The sequence below is a fragment of the Bubalus bubalis genome, chromosome 23 (genome assembly GCF_019923935.1).
Source record: "Bubalus bubalis isolate 160015118507 breed Murrah chromosome 23, NDDB_SH_1, whole genome shotgun sequence".
NCBI classification, from domain to species: Eukaryota; Metazoa; Chordata; class Mammalia; order Artiodactyla; family Bovidae; genus Bubalus; species Bubalus bubalis.
This window is the reverse complement of record NC_059179.1, coordinates 39,685,320-39,709,882: the sequence shown is the minus strand read 5'-3', so window position 1 is coordinate 39,709,882 and position 24,563 is coordinate 39,685,320. Positions and strand designations below refer to the sequence as shown.

General features: G+C 45.6%; 1 long non-coding RNA gene and 1 other non-coding gene across 3 annotated transcripts in view; both read left to right on the top strand.

The window, feature by feature from the left end:
• The first annotated feature begins 103 nt into the window (after positions 1–103).
• LOC112581625 overlaps positions 104–24,563 on the top strand; it is a 37,692-nt gene continuing 13,232 nt past the window's right edge. Inside the window, exons 1-2 of one of the 2 annotated variants that reach the window (XR_003106235.3) lie at positions 104–1,710; positions 5,709–6,920. This is a non-coding gene — a long non-coding RNA (uncharacterized LOC112581625). Of the gene's footprint in view, positions 1,711–5,708; positions 6,921–24,563 lie in introns of those variants that run through there. The other variant, XR_006548090.2, reaches the window with a different exon arrangement.
• TRNAG-CCC lies at positions 17,164–17,235 on the top strand. The gene has a single exon. It is a non-coding gene; the product is annotated as a tRNA-Gly (tRNA).

Below are 24,563 nucleotides of genomic sequence, written 5' to 3'. Positions count from 1 at the left end.
GTTGTCTTGCCCAAGGTCACATCTCCTTCTTGGGGCAGCCTGGATCCAGTGACTGTTTGACTGAGGGGCGTCAGGACCCTGTCCTTTGGGTTCAACTCGAGGCATTGCTAACGTGCTCTCCCAGCTCCAGAGCGTGCCCTTGGGGTGGGCTGCTACTTGCTTGGGACTGCACCCCAGCTCAGCTTCTCCCTCTGCCCAGTCCTGCTTCCTGGTCTCATTTTTACTAGTGTTACTCTTAGGAGGATCCCTTCATAAAATCCTGTTGGCCAATTTCTCTCTCGCCATCTGCTTCTCAAGGAACTAATCCTGGAACAATCCTCCCAGTAGCCTAATGTATACTTATTACTAAGATTCTCCTCAATTAAGTTTTAAAGACACTAGGTAACTTGCTCAGTGTCCCAAAGCTCATGACTTGTAGAGGCGGGATTTGAACTCAGTCAATTGACTCTAGAGCCTATGCTTCTAACCAGGCACTCGATAAATCCAGTCAGTGAATCGATGGCTTATTTTCCATGAGTCACCAAGGTAAAAAAAATTTAGTTCCTATCCTTCCCTAGTAGCTAAGATGGTAAAAAATTTGCCTGCAATGTGGGAGACCTGGGTTCCATCCCTCAGCTGGAAAGATCCCCTGGAGAAGGAAATAGCAACCCTCTCCGGTATCCTTGTCTGGAGAATCCCTATGGACAGAGGAGCCTGGTGAGCTACAGTCCATGGGGTCTCAAAGAGTCAGACATGCCCGAGTGACTAACATGCAGAAAAAGAGCTTTGTGCATATAATCTTCTCAACGCCAAGGAAACCAGGGCAGCAACGGACGGCTGTGGATGATCACAGCCTGTCCTGTCAACGGTGTGGACGCGCTTGGCTGACTCATAGTGCAGGTCACTGAGAAGGGACTTAAGCCCAGCTCTAATGGTGAGTTCTAAATGAAAATGTCACCTGAAAGGTCTCTGTGTCTGGATGATTTAATCCATTTCTAATGGAACACATGAGCTGGCGTAGAACAGCCAGTTCTCCCTGACCTGTGCAAAATGCTGATTATCCCAAGTTGTTTTTGTTTGCTTTGGGATGTGTTCAGAGATCAACACATGCAGCCGTGCACAGCTTCACCAGCCAGGGCCTCCCAAGGGGACCCTTCCACTATGGGCAGCCTAGACTAGGGGAGGCCAGGGCCATTAGGATGGAAGGTCTGGTCTCTTGGAATGTCCTGATGGTCAGGTTCATTGGGAGGGGGCCACAGGCAGGACATAGAGAGGGTAGAGAGGAATAGATACCTGGTCTGGTTCTGCTGTAGAGACCTCGAGAATAAGGTCTAGATATATGCCCTGCAGAGGGGGAGGGGAAATCAATATGGTTTAGCTCAAAGTTTCAGATTTCAGCACTAACTTTGCATCTGTTTGTTATTAAAAGTTAAAGTCTGTGCCTGCTCCAGCCCAGCCGCCCTGTGCTCTCTGACCTGAGGCAGGTACATCCTGTTCCAGGCAGCTGGGCCTTTAATCATAAACTATTCTGTTTTGCTATTTAACTGTCTATGTTCTTCCCTGAAAGGATGGCAGGAGCCTTGGAAATGGGGACTCGAGTGTTAAAATCTAATTTTTTTAAATATCAGGCACTGGTGCTAAGCACCCCAGGACCTGATCTTATTTATTTCACTCGGCGATTCTAGGAGGCATTAAGCCCATTGCACAGAGGAGGACACAGGTTTAGAGATGGTGAGTAACTTGCACATATTCACATAGTTGATCGGCAGGTAGAATAAGGGAATGAAATGAAATCTGTCTGATTCTACAGCTTGTGCTTCTCCACCCTCAGTGAGACCCAGGTGAGCAGCTGTACTGGGTTGGATAGGTGGTAGTTGGTGGTTGCTAAGTTGTGTCCAACTCTTGCAACCCCATGGACTACAGCCAGCCAGGCTCCTCTGTCCATGGGATTTCCCCTGCAAGAATACTGGAGTGGGTTGCCATTTCTTTCTCCAGGGGATCTTCTAGACCCAGCGATCAAACCCGTGTCTCCTGTACTGCAGGCAGCTTCTTTACCTACTGAGCCACCAGGGAAGCCCAGCTTGGATAGTGTTCCTCCCAAATTCATATCTTGCCAGAACCTTGGAATGTGACCTTACTTTGCAGATGTATTCAAGTTAAGATGAGGTCAGGGGATTAAGGCAACCCTTAATCCAATGACAAGTGTCCTTATAAGAGGAGAAAAATGTGGATACACAGACACAAACACACAGGGAAATCACCATGTGATGCAGCGATGGGAATGATACCCCTACAAGCCAAGGACTGCCAGCAAACACCAGAAGCTGGGAGAGGTAAGGAAGGATCCTGTCCTGAGACAGTAAATTTCTGTTGGTTTAAGCCATCTAGTTTGTAGTACTTAGTTAAGGCAGCCCCAGGAACCTAATATTGAAGAAGGCAATGGCACCCCACTCCAGTACTCTTGCCTGGAAAATCCCATGGACGGAGGAGCCTGGAAGGCTGCAGTCCATGGGGTCGCTAAGGGTCGGACACGAATGAGCGACTTCACTTTCACTTTTCACTTTCATGCATTGGAGAAGGAAAAGGCAACCCACTCCAGTGTTCTTGCCTAGAGAATCCCAGAGACGGGGGAGCCTGGTTGGCTGCTGTCTATGGGGTAGCACAGAGTCGGACACGACTGAAGCGACTTAGCAGCAGCAGCAGCAGCAGGAACCTGATGTAGCAGCCATACTCTCAATCTCTATTGCCTGTCCCAAACGTTGCTTCTGTAATCCATAACAAGAACCACCCTTTGGAGCGTAATTGACAGATTGTTTCACTTGTCCCTCATTAAGAATAGCCATGCAGGCAGGAAGACTTTCTTAATTCCTTATCGTCCCAAATCAGCTTTCCTTGTCTGAGGAATTAGTTCCTTTGTTCTTGTTCAGTTGCTAAGTTGTGTCCAACTCTTTGTGACCCCATGGACTGCAGCACACCAGGCCTCCCTCCTTGTCCTTCACTATCTCCCAGAGTTTGCTCAAACTCATTGAGCAAACTGTCTATTGAGTCAGTGATGCTAACCAACCATCTCATCCTCTGTCACCCCCTTTTCCTCCTGCCCTCAATCTTTCTCAGCATCAGGGTCGTTTCCAGTGAGTTGGCTCTTTGCATCAAGTAGCCAAAGTATTGGAGCTTCAGCTTCAGCATCAGTCCTTCCAATGAGTATTCAGAGTTGATTTCCTTTAGGATTGACCAGTTTGATCTCCCTTGCAAAATACTAAACTCTCAATTCATTTGAAGTTAAACACTTGAACATGTTTTGAGTTTCTGTATATTGTTTTTATTATTATTATTTATTTGGCTGTGCCCAACCTTAGCTGAAAAAGTTGGCTTAAAACTCAACATTCAGAAAACTAAGATCATGGCATCTGGTCCCATCACTTCATGGCAAATAGATGGGGAAACAATGGAAACAGTGACAGACTTCTTGGGCTCCAAAATCATTGCAGATGGTGACTGCAGCCATGAAATTAAAAGACACTTTCTTCCTTGGAAGAAAAGTTATGACCAACCTAGATAGCATATTAAATAGCAGAGACATTACTTTGCCAACAAAAGTCCTTCTAGTCAAGGCTATGGTTTTTCCAGTAGTCATGTATAGATGTGAGAGTTGGACTATAAAGAAAGCTGAGCACTGAAGAATTGATGCTTTTGAACTGTGGTATTGGAAAAGATTCTTGAGAGTCCCTTGGACTGCCAGGAGATCCAACCAGTCCATCCTAAAGGAAATCAGTCCTGAATATTCATTGGAAGGACTGACGCTGAAGCTGAAACTCCAATACTTTGGCCACCTGATGCAAAGAACTGATTCATTTGAAAAGACCCCTGATGCTGGGAAGATTGAAGGCAGGAGGAGAAGGGGATGACAGAAGATGAGATGGTTGGATGGCATCACTGACTCAATGGACACGAGTTTGGATAAACTCCGGGAGTTGGTGATGGACAGGGAGGCCTGGCGTGCTGCAGTCCATGAGGTTGCAAAGAGTTGGACATGACTGAGCGACTGAACTGAACCTTAGCTGTGGCATGTGGGATCTAGTTCCCTGACCAGGAACAGAGCCTGGGCTCCCTGCAGTGGGAGTGTGAGTTTTTGCCACTGGACCACCAGGGAAGTCCCCTAAATGTATTTTTAAATGAGTTTTTTTTCTTTTCCTTTCACCTATCAAATTCTCCAAATCTTAGGGTCAGGTTGCAGTGATGTTATTCTAACCATCAATGAACTGATAGTTTAATCAAGCCAAAAACAGAAAAGAAATGGAGGAAGGGGGTGAAAAATGCCTAGTTACCTAAGTATTCATTCACTCCACCAAACACTTGAGGGCCAGTCTCTAGGATCATAATGATGGATGAAATGTGGGCTCAGTCCCCTTTGTGTAGGTGAGAACCTCATGAACAGTTAAATCACATAACAAAACAGTAAAAATGCTGTGGCAGAGAATTAAATGTTCTAAGAGCTAGAAAGAGAAATCAACCAAGACTGATGAATCTGAGATGGCTTCAGGGAGCATTGGACATTTATACTGGAAAAAAAATTATTTTTTAGTGGATAATACATTTGCCTGCTTACACATCTCCAAAGGGCACCCGAGGAAACTATTTTCATTTGCTAGGGTTGCTGTAACAAAGTACTAGAAACTGGATGGTTTAGAACAATGGAAATGTACTGTCTCATAGACCTGCTAGCTAGAAGTCCAAGATCAAGATGTCTGCTGGGTTGATAGCTCCTAAGAACTGCAAGGGAAAAAAATCTGTTCCCATGCCTCTCTCCTGGCTTCTAACAATTTGCTGAGAATGACTTCAATCTCTGTCTTCATCATCAGTGTTTTCCGTGTGCCTGTGTGGGCCCAAATGTTCCCTTTGTATAAGGATACATGGCCTATTGGACTAGGGGCCACACTGCTCCTCCTGTGACTTCATCTTAGCTAATTGCATCTGCAATGACCCTATTACCAAATAAGGTCTTGTTTTGAGATACTGAGGATAAGGGCTTCTGCAAATAACTTTTGGGAGTCACAATTCAACCCATAACAGTATTAAGAGAAAAGGTAAATCTCATTATTTTTCTCAGATGTTCCCAAGTCTGCTGGGTTCTGGCTGCCAAATCCCTGCAACCAATATCCCCAGGGGTCCTCCATGCATTTCCCAGGATGTATGTGCATTCTTCCCACACACAAATTCTAGCACATCTCATGCACTGGCAACCTCCTTATTCTTTTCACTTAATACCCTGCGAAATTTTCCACATCAGTCCACACAGACCTTCCTTATTTCCTTAAGTGGCTGTACAATAGGCTATAATTTATTTCACTGGAACCCTGTTAATAGACCTTTTGAGATCTATTACAAACAACAGCACAATGTATATTCTTGGGCACACGTCATTTTGCATGAATGTACAAGTACATCTATTAATACCTGGAGGTGGAAGTGCTTGGTCATCGAACGGGTGCATTTTGAGATGTTTTACCAAATTGTTCTCCAAGGAGGTCAGAAAAGGTCAGCCTTGCCCCAACTGTGTTCACAGTGCCTGCTTCCCTGCAATCTTTCCAGACTGTGTACCTTACTTTCCAATCTTTGCCAATCTGGTATATTCCCTTTGTACTTTAAATTTGCATTTATATTATTATGAGCAGAATCGAGCATCTTTTCATCTGTCTAAGAGATATTTGGTATTCTTTTTCTTTGAACAGCCTGTACCTATCCTTTGCCCATTTTTCTGCTGGAACTGAGGAAGAATGAAAAGGATTTTTACAGATGTGGAAAGACGGAATTTTAAAAGGGACTGGATAATTGTGGGGCACAGGAAGATGAGGACTGGCATTGAAAAATAGCTTGAGGACCTACCACCTCTGCAGTTGCTGGAGATATCTGGGCCAGGCCTTTCCTCCTCCTCCAGCCTGAGCGACAGTCTGCTCAGGTACCAAGGGGAAGTCTGGAAATTACATTCTAGGTCTAGAATTGCAGATTTGAGCTTGGACTGTGAATTGTCTGAGAAATCACTAGGCCCCTCCTCTGAGCCTGGTTTATCTCCAACGGGTTGATTAAAGTTGGTGGAGGGGAGGTGGGGGCATAAGAGATTGGACTCATAGCTTGAATTAGTAACCGATTTAGGAGAGAGGTAAAGCCTGAAATATGTCCTAACAAGACAGTCAGAGGCCAAGTTCAGAAATTCCTCCCTAGGCCACAACATGCTTTTGTGTTGTTGTTCTCTGTCTTTATTTTCCTGGGAGGTATGACTGAGGATGTCTGAAGAGCTGTTTTCAGAACAGAGAAAGGATCAAGCTATGCTTTGGTGTCTCTGCAGTCACGTGGTTTGTACTCTGGAAATCAGGCAGATGTCAGTCACACACCCTCTGTTGTTTCTAGAAGGTGCATGAGGTGGCTTCCAGAGGGTCTGTCAGGTATCATTGTTCCATTCTTCCATTCTTGGTGGATTTATCGACAGCAGCCCCTGGGCTTGGCCCTGTTCCCACAGACTCAGACATGTAGAAGCTGACCTGTGCCTTCCAAAATGTTAGACCCTAATTAGAGGAATAAGAGTACTGTGATGGCTAATTGTCTGGGTCAACTTGGCTGGGCCACAGAGCCCAGATACCTGGTCACACATTCTGGATGCTTCTGTAAAGATGTGTCTTGGATGAGATGAAGGTTTAAAAGTAGTGGACTTGGAGTAAAGCAGATTGCCCTCCATAGTGTGAGTCGACCCCGTCTAATCCACTGAAGGTCTTAATCAGAACGAAAAGTGATGTCCCCCTGAGCAAGAGGGAGTTCTGCAGCAGACTGCACTTGGACTAAAACTCTTTACTGGGCCCCCAGCCTGCTGGCCTACCCTGAAGCTTTTGGACTTGCCTTTCCACAATAGTGTGAACCAATTCCTTAAAATAAATGTCTTTCTGTCCCTCTCCCCTCTGTCTCGCTCTGCAGATAGACAGGCAGATCGATAGCTGGATAGATGGACTCTGCTGGTCCTGTCTGTCTGGAGAACTCTGACTAATATGATGACTGTGGGTTGTGTGGCCCTCCAGGCAGCATCTGACTTAGCCCGGGTGGAAGGAGATGCTGAGAGGAGGGAGGAGTGGGGCCTCGGCAATCAGGGGGGCCTTAAGCAGGACCTGGAGAGCTGAGGAGGATTCTGAAGCAAGGTCAAGTCTGAGTAGGTGCAAGAAGGGAGAAGGGCCTTCTGGGAGGGTAACAGCAAGAGGAAAGCTGTGGCGTGAGACCCACGCAGGAGACAAGATGGAGACACCGGGCTCCTGGCTCCAGGCCCCTTCTCCTCTGCAGCTGTCAGATGAACTGGACCTTGTTAGTGGAAGTATGTGCTTAATGTCTGACTCCATCTTAGGCTGGAAACTGGTATTTTCTTAGCATGCGTATTCCCCATGCCTGCCTAGATCCTTCACGAGTCAGTGTTAAATAAATATTTATGGAGTGAAGGCATTCACTTCGTCCTCATATTGAATTATAATCTATGGAAGAATGAATTCCCAACCTTGTTCCAAAAGGGGTCAAGAAATTGGCAGTGATGGTTAAGAGAATTATTTTGTCCCAATGGGGAGATAATTTTATTCCTTTCTTTACAAAAAATATACTCGTGAACAACTCAGACAATGCAGACAAATAGAAAATAGAACTGTAGTCCCGCTGCCTGGAAATGAGATGTAAATTAAATAACATTAAATCACCCTTAACTGCCAAAATAATGCCATTTGCAGCAACATGGATGGTCCTAGAGGTTGTCATACTGAGTGAAGTAAGCCAGACAGAGAAAGACAAATATCATGTATCACTTACATGTGGAATCTAAAAAATGGTACAAATGGACTTATTTACAAAACAGAAATAGGGTCACAGATGGAGAAAACAAATTTACAGTTACCAAAAGGGGTGAAAGTGGGGGGAGGGATAAATTGAGAGATTGGGATTGGCATATACGCACTAATATCTATGAAACAGATAACCAATAAGGACCTACTGTATAGCACAGGGAAGTCTACTCAATACTCTGTAATGACCTATATGGGAAAAGAATCTAAAAAAAAGTGGATATATGTATAACTGACGCACACTGCTGTACAGCAGCAACTAGCCCAACATTGTAAATCAACTATACTTCAGTTAAAAACAAATAATTTTTTTGGCCATGCAGCATGTGGGATCTTAATTCCCTGACCAGGGATCAAACCCAAGTCCCCTGCAGTGGAAGAGCCGAGTCTTAACCACTGAACTGCCAGGGAAGTCTCCTCTCTAACAAAAAAGTTTTTAAAAAATCACCATTCTTGTTATTCTTGCCACATCGTCAGAATTTTCCTTGCTCTTGAACCAGGACTGTCATATTTATTGTGCATCTACTGCTGTTAGGGATTGAAAACAAAGGTAAAGACAGACACAGGGGTTCCCTGCCTTCTAGGAGGGTTGGGCAGATTAGAGAGAGTCTCACGGAATCTAAACTCTTCCCAGCTTGGGTGTTCCTGGGCGGCCTCTTGGCTGCTGCACACAGTCTTTTGTTGTTGCTGTGCTTGAATACACATTTTCTTTTCCCCTTCCAAGGCTGTGGGGAATAGACCTCTCAGGGCATTTCTCTGGAGCCATTTCCATTTTATAAAAAATGGGGTGTTCAATTTGAAGGACCCTTTTCATTTTTTTCCTTAGATCTCTCTGGAAACTCAGCCTCTTTAGTTTAATGTTTTTTGGGGGGAGGGTATCGTTTTTTGTGTTTAAAGGTCGAATTCTTCTACTGGGCAGCAACTATTCACCCTGACAGGCCAAACTGGTTTAGTTTTTTATCACTCTTCACTCACCAAAAGATGCATTATCCTTAGTAAATAGAGGGGAATAATTAGCAGCATTTCCTTTGTTTTTGTTTGGATTTATTTCAGTGGTGTTCATTTTGGGTACATAAATAATAAATAAGATGCACCGTTGTTTGAAAATGCGCTTTAAATTTTAAGCTCATGTATAAATGAAGCATTTCATCCAATGTCTTAATCTGTTATTTCTTGGCATTCTTTAGGGTTGTTCTTATAGGTGTAGGCTAGAGCTTAGCCCCCCTGTACCTAGGAAAGGGCTTCCCTTGTGGCTTAGCTGGTAAAGAATCTGCCCGTAATGCAGGAGACCTGGGTTCAATCCCTGGGGTGGGAAGATCCCCCAGAGAAGGGAAAGGCTATCCACTCCAATATTCTGGCCTGGAGAATTCCAGTCCATACAGCCCATGGGGTCACAAAAACTTGGACACAACTGAGCCACTTTCACCTAGGAAAAATCTGTTTTAGTTTTCCAAAATTTTTTTGTTTCCCAGATTAATTTTATTCATTTTACCCATAGAGCTATCCCATACTGTTTTTTGGCCACAAGATACCAAGACCTACTTGGGAACTGGAACAGGCAGTTTTTACCTTCACAGTATCTGCAAACTGCGCTCTCTGAAACAGGCCTGGTGGGCCCCTGGGAGTCCATACTGTGTTCCTTACCCACAGTGCTAGGCTGGTAAAGGTGCATTTGAAAGCTGGGAAAGGATTTCCCTGGCAGTCCAGTGGCTAAGACTCTGAGCTTCCAGCGCAGGGGGCACAGGTTCCATCCCTGGTCAGGGAACTAGGACCCCACATGCCATGTGGCGTGGCCCAAAAAATATCCCCTTAAAACAAAACAAAAAACCCAAACCACTTTATAATGTAAAAAAATAAAAAATTTTAAAATATTAAAAAATAGAACACATATTTAAAAAAAGAAAGTTTGGAAAAGCATTTGCTAGTTATTAGCAGCTCATTGTCCCTGCCAACAGCAGGCAAGTCCCAGAGACAAGGGAGGCCAAGCTATGCTCAAGCTGGACTCCATCCCCAACCTCATGTGGGAGAGGAAGCCAGCAGTTAGGTTTCTTTCTTGTCCATATAAAAAGCAGAAGGAAGAAAAAAAAGCAGAACTAGGTTTTGTGATTAGAATTTTAAAATTTGTATTGTTTTCTCTGTAACTACCCAAGCAATTTATATAACTCTGTAAATGCTGGGAAGTACAGAAGTCTCAGAAGAAAATGAACATCTCAGGAAGGGTTGGAAACTTTTAAGGAGGCAGGATTAAGTTTGAGATGGGGAAGAACTTGCTCACAGTTAGGCCTGAGCTCCTGGTTCACTGACAATGTAGACAAGAAAGAGGACTGAACGAACAGCCCCTAAATGACTTGCCTGCTCTGATTTTGCCATGGGGCGGCCTGTCCTCAGCCTGCTGGGTTCTAGACAATGTGTCTCCTCTTCCTCACCGCTACGCACACAGAGCAAGAGAGGCCAAAGTGAATCAAGGCTCTGAGAATGGCATGGGCAGAAGAGGCTTAGTTCCCAGGAAATGCCACATCTGTTCATTCATTCACAATTCTTGAAATATGTATTGAGTAGTCATTATGGACCGTGCACCACACCAAGCTCTGGGGATGTTCCATGAACAGCACAAACTCTAGACCAAGTTCCCACATGGGCAGCAAGGTTGTACAGATAAGAATTTAGTCACAATTGTTAACACGAAGAAGGAACAGCCATCCTAGACCAGAAGTTAGGAAGGCATCTTTGAGGAAGTCACACATCAGCTGGTCCTTGCTGGGTGAGTAGGAGTTGGCGGGGCTGAGGACTGCGGAGGAGCCAGTCTACAGTATATGTGAAGGTCTGTGTTAAGGAACCTTCAGGAAAGGAAACAAGGCCAGTGTGGTGGGTGTGTGGTGGCACGGGGCTCTGCTGTGAAGTGAGCTGGGCCTGATCTTGTAGGGCCATCGAGGACTCTCTAGGGTGTGGGACCTACGGTAAGGACAATGGGAGCCATTTGCAGAATTTTAAGTGAGGAGTAATCTGATTTGTCAATGGCACCCCAGTCCAGCACTCTTGCCTGGAAAATCCCATGGACGGAGAAGCCTGGTAGGCTGCAGTCTATGGGGTCGCTAGGAGTCGGACACAACTGAGCGACTTCCCTTTCACTTTTCACTTTCATGTATTGGAGAAAGAAATGGCAACCCACTCCAGTATTCTTGCCTGGAGGATCCCAGAGATGGCGGAGCCTGGTGGGCTTGCCGTCTGTGGGGTCGCACAGAGTCGGACACGACTGAAGCGACTTAGCATAGCATTAGCATTTATTTACTTTTGGTTGTGGTAGGTCTTCATTGCTGTGCAGGGACTTTCTCTCGTTGCAGTGAGTCGCGACTTTCTCTAGTTGGACTACTTTCTCTAGTTGCGACTCTTCCTTGCAGTGCACAGGCTTCTCACTGCGATGGCTTCTCTGATGGAGCACGGGCTCTCGGCATACGGGCTCCGTAGTTGCAGCCTGTGGGCTCTAGAGCACAGGCTCAGTAGTTGTGACACTTGGGCTTAGTTTTTCTGAGGCAAGTAGAATCTTCCCAGACCAGGGATCAAACCCTAGTCTCCTGCTTTGGCAGCGGATTCTTAACCACTGGGCCACAAGGAAAGTCCCAGATTTGTGTTTTTCGAAATCTTTCGGCTGCCATATGGAGAATATCTTGTAGGAAGGCAAGGTTGGAGGTCAGGGGACTAGTTAGGAGGCCAATAGGAGCACTTAAGTGAGAGATGGTGCTGCTGGGCCTAGAAGAGGGATAATAGTAATGAAAATTAGGTTTGATTGAATGTGTAACTAAGTACCAGGCACCTGCATGATTTCATTCAAGCCTCACAAACGCCTGTGAAGTTAGGTGTCATTATTATTGTTGTTGCATTTTTTTTAAGATATTTTTTGATATGGACCATTTTAAAAGTCTTGAATTTGTTACAAAATTGCTTCTGTTTTATGTTTTGGTTTTGGGCCCCAGGGATCAAACTCGCACTCCCTGCATTGGCAGGTAAAGTCTTAACCACTGGACTGCCAGGGAAGTCATTAGTATGGTTGTTTTATAAAGAACACCGAGGCTCAGAGAGGTTAAGAAAGTTGCCCAAGGTCACACAGTCTGCGAATGGAGAGTCAAGATTGGAACCTGTGCACTTTGAGTCAACATTTGAACCTTACCCAAGGTCACAGAGTAGAAAGGGTCAGAGTCAGGATATAAGCCCAGGCAGGTCCATCTGGTCAAAGCTATGGTTTTTCCAGTAGTCATGTACAGATGTTAGAGTTGGACTAGAAAGAAGGCTAAGCACTGGAGAACTGATGTTTTCAAATTGTGGTGCTAAAGAAGACTCTTGAGAGTCCTTTGGACTGCAAAGAGATCAAGACAGTCAATCCTAAAGGAAATCAACCCTGAATATTCATTGGAAGGACTGATGCTGATGTTGAAGCGCCAATACTTTGACCACCTGATGCAAAGAGCTAACTCACTGGAAAAGACTCTGATGCTGGGAAAGATTGAAGGCAACAGAAGGGAGCAGCAGAGGATGAGATGGTGAGATAGTGTCACTGACTCAGTGGACACGAATTTGAGCAAGCTCCAGGAGATAATGAAGGACAGGGGAGCCTGGCATGCTGCAGTCCATGGGGTTGCAAAGAGTCAGACACGACTTAGTGACTGAGCAACAACAGCAAGCTGGCTGTTAACCATATTAACAGGGGGCAGGCTCTTAACCGTGGACCATGCAGCTTCCAGGAGCGTCTACAACATACTGGTCCTCCTACCCAGGGCCAGGCTTCAACAAAGCAACCCTCACTCCAAGTGAAAGCCCAGAAATAAAATTGGCCCTCAGACATTTAAAGTATAAAACTTGTGACTGGCATCTTTGGACCTAAGTTCATGTATGTAGAAATCGTGAATCTGCTATAAGCTGTTTATCAGCATGGCCTGAGCTTCTGAAAGCGTTACTTTCCAGACATTATTTTCTGAATTGGTTGGGAGGCTTTTTGTAGAAGGAGGACAAGTTATCTGATGAGGAGTCCACAGGGAGACTTTTCTCAAATTTCTGATGACATCATTCCATTATGTAGAGGTTGCCTTCTTGGTGTTGAAAAAAAGCTTTGCTTAATTTGGATGCCTATGGAATTATATTTGGAGCGATTGCTATTAAAGGAAACCAGCGGAAGGGCAGTTCCTCGTAAGCATGGATATCTCTGTATAAAGGAGACCACAGCTTTCCACAAAGCATACACAACCCCTTGTGATCTAGAACCTGAAGGAGGTGGATACTCCTGTGCTTAAGTGTTAGTCATTCAGTCATGGCCGACTCTTTGCGAACCCATGGACTGTAGCCCGCCAGGCTCTTCTGTCCATGGAATTCTCCCAGGCAAGAATACTGGAGAGGGTTGCCATTTCCTTCTCCAGAGGATCTTCCGGACCCAGAGATTGAACCCAGGTCTCCTGCATTGGTGGGAGGAATATTTACCATCTGAGCCCCCAGGGAAGGTCGTGTGTTTAAACAATCCTTCAAAGGAAACGTCAGCCCCTGGAGCCACCCACAGAAGTCATTCCTATTTCAGAACCTTCCAGAACTTCCCATCACTCTCAGGGAAGAACCCAAGAACTTCACTGAGGCCCCATACCTGTCGCAGCCAAACTTGCCAGCTTCTCTCTACCTTCCAGCCCCATTACGGAGTCTCACCTCCTCCCCCCTCCCCCGCCCCCAGATATCCTATACGGGTCCCTTCTTGCCAAAATGTCCTTTTCCCTTCCCTTCATGTGGATCCTTTCCATCTCATCCTTCAAGATCCTGCAGAAGGGTCTTAGGAAACTTTCTCCACTTGACCCAGGTACTACTAACATAGCTTTATTATTTGTTATTGTTATTTAGTTGCTCTGCTGCTGCTGCTGCTAAGTCGCTTCAGTCATGTCTGACTCTGTGCGACCCCATAGACGGCAGCCAACCAGGCTCCCCCGTCCCTGGGATTCTCCAGGCAAGAACACTGGAGTGGGTTGCCATTTCCTTCTCCAATGCATGAAAGTGAAAAGTGAAAGTGAAGTTGCTCAGTCGTGTCCGACTCTTTGCAACCCCATGGACTGCAGCCTACCAGGCTCCTCTGCCCATGGGATTTTCCAGGCAAGAATACTGGAGTGGGGTGCCATTGCCTTCTCCAATGCATGAAAGTGAAAAGTGAAAGTGAAGTCGCTCCGTCATGTCCAATTCTTTTCGACCCCATGGACAGCAGCACACCAGGCTTCCCTGTCCTTCACCATCTCCTGGAGTTTTATTATACACAAATTATAATTATTTGGTTATGGGTGTCTTTCTCTTTAAACAGAGAGGCCAGGGATCAACTTATTAGTCTTCATTTTTTCTTCCTTCTCCTCAGCTGTGGCCCTTCTGTCCAGCACAGCACCCGTTGAGTGATACTGGGCAGATTACCCTTCCCAAACTCTGACTCCACCTCCCTCCAACCTCACTTTAGCAAGACTGTCCTGACCACAGACTAATGTCTATGCTGAAGTGTCTATGTTTTGGACCATGTGAAACTTGACTTCCCTACGTGTCGGAGCTAGGAGTGGATCCCCAGAACACAATTCAGTGGCTGGCATGTGACCTGCAATGACCTGGGGAAAAATGATGAACCAAGCCCTCAGGCTCTGCTTTTAGGAATGTGAAGTAAGAAACAGCATTGGCAGAAGACAGGGGTGTGACTGAGTCACACGAAGGGGAGAGAACAAGAGTGAAGACTTAGTGGCTACCTAAGTGTCCAGAGCTTCCTTGGCTCCAGGCTACCCTCCAGCTCTTGTCTGATTTCTGAGCTCCAGTTTCCCATCGTGGTAGCCAGCCTCCAGGATGGCCCCATGACCATTCCCTTCTGGTACTCACCTCTGTATAATCCCTTCTCACATTGAATAAAGTGACTTGTGGGGCCAGTAGGATATCGCAAAAGACAGGGTGTGTGACTTCCAACATAGAACATAAAAGACATTGCAGATTCTTCCTTGGTCTCTCAAATCAGTCCCTTTGGCAGAAGCCAGTCACCACACTGAAGACAGTCAAACATCCATGTAGAGAGGCCCTTACGGAGAGGAGCTGACCAGCACCAACTTGTGCATGAGTCACCAGAGAAGTGGATCCTCCTGCCCCAGTAAACCTTCAGGTGACTGCAATCCAGGCTGACATCATTTTTTTTTAATTGGAGGATAATTGCTTTACAATATTGTGTTGGTTTCTGCCATACATCAACATGAATCAGCCAAAGGCATATCAGTTCAGTCACTCAGTCGTGTCCGACTCTTTGCGACCCCATGAATTGCAGCACGCCAGGCCTCCCTGTCCATCACCAACTCCCAGAGTTCACCCAGACTCACGTCCATTGAGTCAGTGATGCCATCTAGCCATCTCATCCTCTGTCGTCCCCTTCTCCTCCTGCCCCCAATCCCTCCCAGCATCAGAGTCTTTTCCAATGAGTCAACTCTTCTCATGAGGTGGTCAAAGTACTGGAGTTTCAGCTTCAGCATCATTCCTTCCAAAGAAATCCCAGGGCTGATCTCCTTCAGAATGGACTGGTTGGATCTTCTTGCAGTCCAAGGGACTCTCAAGAGTCTTCTCCAACACCACAGTTCAAAAGCATCAATTCTTCGGCGCTCAGCCTTCTTCACAGTCCAACTCTCATATCCATACATGACCACAGGAAAAACCATAGCCTTGACTAGACGAACCTTTGTTGGCAAAGTAATGTCTCTGCTTTTCAATATGCTATCTAGGTTGGTCATAACTTTTCTTCCAAGGAGTAAGCATCTTTTAATTTCATGGCTGCAGTCACCATCTGCAGTGATTTTGGAGCCCAGAAAAATAAAGTCTGACACTGTTTCCACTGTTTCCCCATCTATTTGCCATGAAGTGATGGGACCAGATGCCATGATCTTCGTTTTCTGAATGTTGAGCTTTAAGCCAACTTTTTCACTCCCCTCTTTCACTTTCATCAAGAGGCTTTTTAGTTCCTCTTCACTTTCTGCCATAAGGGTGGTGTCATCTGCATATCTGAGGTTATTGATATTTCTCCCGGCAATCTTGATTCCAGCTTGTGCTTCTTCCAGCCCAGCATTTCTCATGATGTACTCTGCATATAAGTTAAATAAGCAGGGTGGCAATGTACAGCCTTGACGTACTCCTTTTCCTATTTGGAACCAGTCTGTTGTTCCATGTCCAGTTCTAACTGTTGCTTCCTGACCTGCATACAGATTTCTCAAGAGGCAGGTCAGGTGGTCTGGTATTCTCATCTCTTTAAGAATTTTCCACAGTTTGTGGTGATCCACAGAGTCAAAGGCTTTGCCATAGTCACTAAAGCAGAAATAGATTTTTTTTTCTGGAACTCTCTTGCTTTTTTGATAATCCAGCGGAAATTGGCAATTTGATCTCTGGTTCCTCTGCCTTTTCTAAATCCAGCTTGAACATCTGGAAGTTCACGGTTCACGTATTGCTGAAGCCTGGCTTGGAGAATTTTGAGCATTACTTTACTAGCGTGTGAGATGAGTGCAATTGTGCGGTAGTTTGAGCCTTCTTTGGCATTGCCTTTCTTTGGGATTGGAATGAAAACTGACCTTTTCCAATCCTGTGGCCACTGCTGTGTTTTCCAAATTTGCTGGCATATTGAGTGCAGCACTTTCATAGCATCATCTTTTAGGATTTGAAATGCAGCAATACGGCTAACTAACACAGTTTTTTGTTGATCTACAATAATAAATTCTTTACAATAAAAACTCCCTGTACTGGCTCGTGTGTAAATACTATTTACTCACTGCTACCTTGTGTAGTTGGTAGGTTTGCACCCACTTCTAGGGACAGCCTATGCCTTGGGATTAGCAATTGCTCCATTGGAACCATAGGGCTTCCCTGGTGGCTCCAATGGTAAAGAATCTGCCTACAATGCCGGAGACCCAGTTTCAATCACTGGGTTGAGACGATCCCCTGGAGAAGGGAATGGCTACCCAGTCCAGTATTCTTGCCTGTAAAATCCCATAGACAGAGGAGCCTGGTTCTCTAGGGCTACGGTCCATAAGGTCACAAAGAGTCAGATATGACTGCGCAACTGAGCATGTAATCCCAATAGATTAACTTTACATTGAAAACATTTGCATTAATACATGGATAAAGCACTTTTTGCAACTCTTTCACATACATTCAGGATCAATAGGGTTTGTTTACTGAACAAATATTTATTGACTTCCTACTATGTGTAAGGAGTTAGAAAACATACGGAAAGGAATCAGAAATTATTCTTGCCACCGAGGAATTTATAATCTAGTGGGAGCATTATAACATGTATATAGGGACTTCCCTGATGGTCCAGTGGCTAAGATTTTGCACTCCCAATGCAGGGGCCCAGGTTCAATCCCTGGTCAGGGAACTAGATCCCACATGCCACAACTGAGTTTGCATGCTGCAACTAAAGATCCCGCATGCCACACCTAAAACCCATACTGGCCAAATAAATAAATAAGTAGATAATTAAAAAAACGTGTATATAAGTAACTAAAATACCATGTGGAAACTTCTAAAACCCTAACACTTGGAACTGAGCACTGGCCTTCTCCTGAGGGTTACACTAAAAGCTTTAAGTGGATAATCTTCTCTTCTTGGATGTGGTATCTATAAGGCAGGGTGGGGTGGGTTGTCTTTAACTCTAACACCTGTGACAGTACTTGGCACACGGTAAATATTTAGTGAATCTCACTGAGTCCTCACAGCCATATGGAAAAAGCAGAGTAGTAGAGTAGGTTATTAGAGCCAGACATCCTGGAATGAGAAGTCAAATGGGCCTTAGGAAGCATCACTACAAACAAAGGTAGTGGAGGTGATGGAAATCCAGCTGAGCTACTTCAAATCCTAACAGATGATGCTGTGAAAGTGCTGCACTCAATATGCCAGCAAATTTGGAAAACGCAGCAGTGTTCACAGGACTGGAAAAGGTCCGTTTTCATTCCAATCCCAAAGAAAGGCAATGCCAAAGAATGTTCAAACTATCGCACAATTGGACTCATCTTACACGATAGCAAAGTAATGCTCAAAATTCTCCAAGTAAGGCTTCAACAGCACACGAACCAAGAACTTCCAGATGTTCAAACTGGATTTAGAAAAGGCAGAGAAACCAGAGATCAATTTTCCAACATTCGTTGGATCATTAAAAAAAGCAAGAGAATTTCAGAAAACATCTACTTCTGCTTTATTGACTACACCAAAGCCTTTGACTGTGTGGATCACAACAAACTGTGGAAAATTCTTGAAGAGAAGGGAATATCAGGCCATCTTTCCTGACTCCTGAGTAATCTGTATGCAGGTCAAGAAGGAACAGAACCAGACATGGAACAACAGACTGGTTCCAAATTGAGAAAAGAGTATATCAAGGCTGTATATTGTCACTCTACTTATTTAACTTCTATGCAGAGTACAACATGTGAAATGCTGGGTTAGATAAAGCACAAGCTGGAATCAAGATTGCTGGGAGAAATATCAATAACCTCAGATATGCAGATGACACCACCCTTATGGCAGAAAGCAAAGAGGAACTAAAGAGCCTCTTGATGAAACTGAAAGAGAAGAGTGAAAAAGCTGACTTAAAACTCAACATTCAGAAAACTGAGATCATGGCATCTGGTCCCATCACTTCATGGGAAATAGATGGGGAAACAGTGGAAACAGTGTTAGACTTTATTTTTCTGGGCTCCAAAATCACTGCAGATGGTGACTGCAGCCATGAAATTAAAAGACACTTGCTCCTTGGAAGAAAAGTTATGACCAACCTAGACAGCATATTAAAAAACAGAGACATTACTTTACCAACAAATGTCCGTCTAGTCAAAGCTATGGTTTTTCCAGTAGTCATGTATGGATGTGAGAGTTGGACCATAAAGAAAACTGAGCGCTAAAGAATTGATGCTGTTGAACTGTGGTGTTGGAGAAGACTCTTGAGAGTCCCTTGGACTGCAAGGAGATCCAACCAGTCCATCCTAAAGGAAATCAGTCCTAAATATTCCTTGGAAGGACTGACACTGAAGCTGAAACTCCAATACTTTGGCTACCTGATTCGAAGAATTGATTCATTGGAAAAGACCCTGATGCTGGGAAAGATTGAAGGCAGGAGGAGAAGGGGATGACAGACGACGAGATGGTTGGATGGCATCACCGACTCAATGGACATGAGTTTGAGCAAGCTCTAGGAGTTGGTGATGGACAGGGAGTCCTGGCGTGCTGCAGTCCATGGGGTCGCAGAGTCAGAGATGACTGAACTGAACTGGGAGTAGTTTTTACATAGAATCAGTTTCCTGAATTTGGATCTGGGCTCCGTTACTTGCAGGGGAGTGATCTTGGAGAAGTTACTAGCCCTCTCCATGACTCCATGACTCCGTTTCTTGACACAAAGAGTGAGGGTCATCAGGTTGTGCTAAGTGACTTCAGTTGTAGCCGACTCTTTGCAGTACTATGGGCTGTAACCTACCAGGCTCCTCTGTCCATGGGATTCTCCAAGCAAGAATACTGGAGTGGTTGCCGAGCCCTCCTTCAGGGAATCTTCCCGACCCAGGGATGCAACCCATGTCTCTTAAGTCTCCTGCATTGGAAGGCAGGTTCTTTACCATTAGCACCACCTGGGAAGCCCGAGGATCATCACAGGCATCTAGTTATATTACCTAATCATGCTATCTCACAGAGTTGTCCTGAGGCTCACAAGAGATAATTCGTGTAAAATACTTGGAACAGTGCCTGACACATAATAAGCGCTAAAATATTAGCCCCTGTTAGAATCACTATGATGATGCCCATTTTACGAAGAAATGGAGGCTTAGAGATGTTAAGTAAGCATAGGTATATGTTTTTAACTGTATCACTCCAGTATTTTCCATAAAAGGTGTTAAGGGATGGTAGACCAAGATTAATGTCACAATATTTTCTTGTAAAGTAAAAAGGTAAAAGAGAGTGAGAGGTTAAGACTCCAGGCTTCCACAGCAGGGGGCGCAGGTTTGATCCCTAGTCCAGAAACTAAGATCCCACATCCCATGAGGTTCAGACTGGGGGTTGGGGGTGGGGCGGAGAGTGAATTCTCATCTAAAGAGGAGATGATCAAGTTAATGGAGCAACTCTTCTGACAATCTGTTCTAAACGAAGGTCAACTGGATTCTGGCCACAAGTTACTTTTGCTATTATGACCTCCCTTCTCAGGCAGCTGGTTGTTTCAGAGAAGACCCCTGGGGTTGGGGAGTGGGAGCCGAGGCTGCAGAAGCCATTTTTGCACAACTCACCACGCAGTTCGCAGCACAGCTGAGAAACACCAGGGAGAGCAGAATTGCTAATCACGCTGTCTGCTGATGTAAACTCTATTTGGATCCGATAATGTTTTTAAATAACCTCAAACACAATTAGCACCCTGAGGAGGGGGGGCTGGTTGAATGACTAGAGAAATATCATTCAGATGGTTCATTAACTAATTACAGCGCCCCACAAACAGTGTCTGGGAGGCAGGGGGCTGTGAGCTGAGTCACAGGGCTGAGTTAGGGACCACAGTTCAGCACTCTCTTCTGGCACTAGCATCAGGAGGTGGCTTTTTTTTTTTTTTTAATTTGGCTGTGCTGGGTCTTAGTTGCACGTGGGATCTTTAGCTGTGGCATTTGGGATCTATGCCTGCCTGGGCATTGATTCTCAGCCCCCGCACTGGAAGCGCAGAGTCCCAACTACTGGACTACCAGGGAATTCCCAGGAGATAGCATTCTTAATTGACAAAGAGGGACTCTTCCTTTCTTGCTAGCTATCTCCCTAGCATCAGTGGGAAGCTGGGAGGCGAGGCCTGGAAATACTTCCATGCCAGGGCTACAGGGCTTCAAAAGCTCTGTTCCTTTCCATGCTAACTCCCTGCACTCACAACCCAAGTCAGACTCTCAGAGAGCTTAGACAGGGCTGGCTGGTGTTGGGTCACTCTTTCGGTTAATGAATCTGTTGTCTCCTCTGTCTTGAGCACTGGGTGGAAGAATGTATCCTGGGGAGAAGAGGGCACCTGCTGTCCTACCGCAATCTTGCAGCCCGAAAAACTTGAATTCTCCCTGCATGGGACAGAGGTGGCCACACAGAGGCAGGGCTGGTTGTATTGCCACCATGGAGAAGTTAAAAAAATTGTTTGAAGTTGTAGAAAGTGTTTGCAAAGCACGTAGGAATGCCTGCAACTTAGGACAGGCCACTGTTTTTTTTCCCCCCTTTGACTGGGCTGAATCTTTGTTGCCCCATGCAGGATCTTTAGGGCTTCCCCAGTGGCTCAGCAGTAAAGAAAATGCAGGAGATGCAGGAGATGTGGGTTCAATCCCTGCGTCAGGAAGATACTCCTGGCGAAGGAAATGGCCACCTATGCCAGTATTCTTGTCTGGAAAATTTCATGGATAGAGGAGTCTGGTGGGCTACAGCCCATGGGGTAGCAAAAAGTCAGACACATCTGAAGCAACTGAGGTGCAGGCATGCAAGATCTTTAGTTGCAGCATGTGGATTCTAGTTCTCTGACCAGGGATCGAACCCAGGACCCCTGCATTGAGAGTGAGGAGTGTTAACCACTAGACCACAAGGGAAGTCCGTGAGCATGCCACTCTTTGATTCTTGGTTTTCTGAGCTGCAAGGGAGTTAGTATAATAATCTCCTTCAAAGAGTCATCAGATCAAATCATGTAAAGGATGCAGAGATTTTAGCATGGTGCTTGGCCAGAAGCCAGGACTGTGTCAGTTCTCCTTTTTGTCATTTGATCACACGCACGCTGTTACTCACATCCTTCAGAGGAGAGCAGATTCAGACCTCGGCTCCTTTCCCCAGGCACGCTCCTCCAGCATTCAGTAAGCATTCAGACTCTGGATGTTTGGCCAGCCTTGTGATGGAGCTGAAGACTGACTACTCACAACTCTTTTTCTGAATTTTTTAGAGAAATCAGTGTCAGTAGCACACTATTAGAATTGCAACCTCCTCCCCCAGCTTTGTTTTGAAAACAGCATTCTTTTAGAGGAATATAATTAAGCCTAGCTGGCTATATGACCCTATTTTTCTATTTTCCTCTAAAGAGGAGGCCAGATATTTCTGGGGCCAAAGACAGGATTAACATTTCTTAGCCTAGTAAACACACCCATCTGGATGCAGCATGGGGAGCATTAGCGCTCCAGTCGTTTCCTGTAATCAGCTTGAACGATCCAGGCCACAAGCTTGGAAATTGAATTCTAGAAGTGATTTTCCCATCGTGGAAGCTATTTCAATTATGGCTTCTGCAGATGAAACTCAGATAAGCCACAAACACAAGCCTTGCACACTTATGTAATGTGTCTGCACAATGGGAACCTTGAGCCGCACAAGGAACAGGCCGCCCGGAGGCTCAGAGCAACAGGTGCCGGCCAGGGCCACCTGCCTGCTCTGAGCGGCCGCAGTGAGCCAGGTGTCAGGTGAGACTCTCTGAGCAACCGGGGGTGACCGAATCCGGGCCCCATCCTTAAAAGCTGGCAGTGCAAAGGAGAAGACGAGATTCACTGCAGGAAGTTGGCAGTTGACTCCGGTGCCGTGAAAGCAGTAGCTCAGCTTGGAGTTGAGGGTGTGACATCTGAACTGAATTCCCAAGGGAAGGGAGGGCATTTCAGGCAGAGGGAAGAGCAAACCAGGACCCAGAGCTATGAAATGTGTGTGTGTGCCCGAGTCTCCAGGCTGCCCCTATGTTCAAGTGGGAGTGGCAGGAGACTAGCTTTGTCCATCACCATCATTTTTAGCCTCAGAAAGTCCTTTAGGAACTGCCCCAGGAGCTTATCTCCAAGACACCAGACTTCTAGGGCATGAGATTCAGAGCTCCATGAGCCCTCCCAAGAAATGCAGAGGCCACGCTGTTGCATTTCCAAGCTGGATCTCTAGAGGGCCTGATCGCTAGAGTGCTGGATCTCTAGCACATGGGGCCTGAGTATTAATATCAGAGTCCATGAGTGCAACAGTGGCCAGTCCATGGGAGGCTGAGGCAGCAGAGCCCACTTGGAAATTCTAGGATATAGCCGTCAGTCCAGGAAGGTCTCAGCTGTAGAATAAGATTCAGGGCAGTTTCAGAGGTCATTAGGCAGGTGGCCCTTGGGCGATCTGGGAGCAGAGGCCACTTTGCCCAGCGATCCTTCAGTGAAGAAGACTTGAGAGCAGACAGAGGCTGGCTCATGAGGTGGGAGCCTTGCACTTGTTCACTTTTTGTGTCCTACACAATTTGGGTGAGGGATGCTTTGTAAGGGGATTCCCATGTAGCTCAGTGGTAAAGAATCCACCTACCAATGTAGGAGACTCAGGAGACTCGGGTTTGATCCCTGGATTGGAAAGATCCCCTGGAGAAGGGAATGGCGACTCATGCCAGTATTCTTGCCTGGAAAAGTCCATGGACAGAGGAGCCTGGCAGGTTATAGTCTATGGGGTTGCAAAAGTCAGACATGACTGAGCGACTGAGCCCATGTGCTAAGTAAGTCGTGCTGAACCTATGAAATTTGTGACACCCAGCTACCATCAGCTCATCATGGGAAGCCCACAGTAGGAGTTCAGGGGGAAGCAGATAGACCTGAGTTCAAGTCCTAATCTTGCAGTTTGCTGTGGACCTTAAATTACAGAGTTTCATGAAGTGCAGGACTCCTAGTTGTTAAAATGGGGATTAGGGAGTCCACGGGTTATTGTGAGTGTCAAATGAAGTATTAGTGGAAGATCTGGCATCATGGTGAGTATTGGACGGTATTGGGTTTTATCCAGGTGCCCCTGGATAAAAGTTTGCAGCCAGTGGCTAATCTTGCATTATTTAGGGTACTGAGAGACAGTGTTACCCTTCAGTTTTGAGGCCTCCTTACTGTCACCCTCATGGCAGTGGGGTCGGCTCATCTATAATCACACGCTAAGGAAACAAGAGCAGGGCCTCCCACTGGCCTCTCCTCTTTCCTGCTTCCACTGAGACCCTTCTGATCGCCTTCTGCACGCAAGGCTGCCAGAAAAGAGTGCATGCAGCGAGAAGTGATGCAACTTGAAATTTCATTCACTGTCATTAGAGAACTTGCTGGGCTTGAACCTTTTCACTGCCCTTCTCAGTTTCAAAATCCAAGAGGCAAAGATTTTATGAGAGAAACAATGTAGATTCAAAGTTAAAAAAAAGAAAAAAGAGTCTAGGATACTGAAACTGAGTCGCTTTTCTGCCCCCGGCCGCAGTTTCCCCATCTGTAATCGAGAGATCATAGTAATAGCTTCCTCTTGGGGTTACTGTGGAGAGTAAATGAAAGTATTGAAAAACGCATGGTGCAGGGACTTGCCTGGTGGTCCAGTGGTTAAGATTTCAGCTTCCAATGTAGGGGCTGCAGGTTCAATCCCTGGTTGGGGAGCTAAGATCCCATATGCCTCATGGACAAAAAACCAAAGCATAAAACAGAAGCAACACTATAAAAAATTCAATAAATATTATTAAAAATGGTCCACATAGAGAGGGGGTGGGGGAAATGCTTGGTGCAATGCCTGGCAGAGAGCAAGCACCTCATGTATGTTAATGATAGTCATCATAGCCATTCTACTCCCAGACATGGTGTAGGGTCTCTTTCCAGAAATACTCTGTGCTTACAAGAAAATGTATCTACGTACACATCCACACAGATAGATGTTACACGTAATGCTCTGCAACTTGCTTGTGTTCACTTAATAAGCTTGGGCATGTTTCCACATTCAAGCATATTG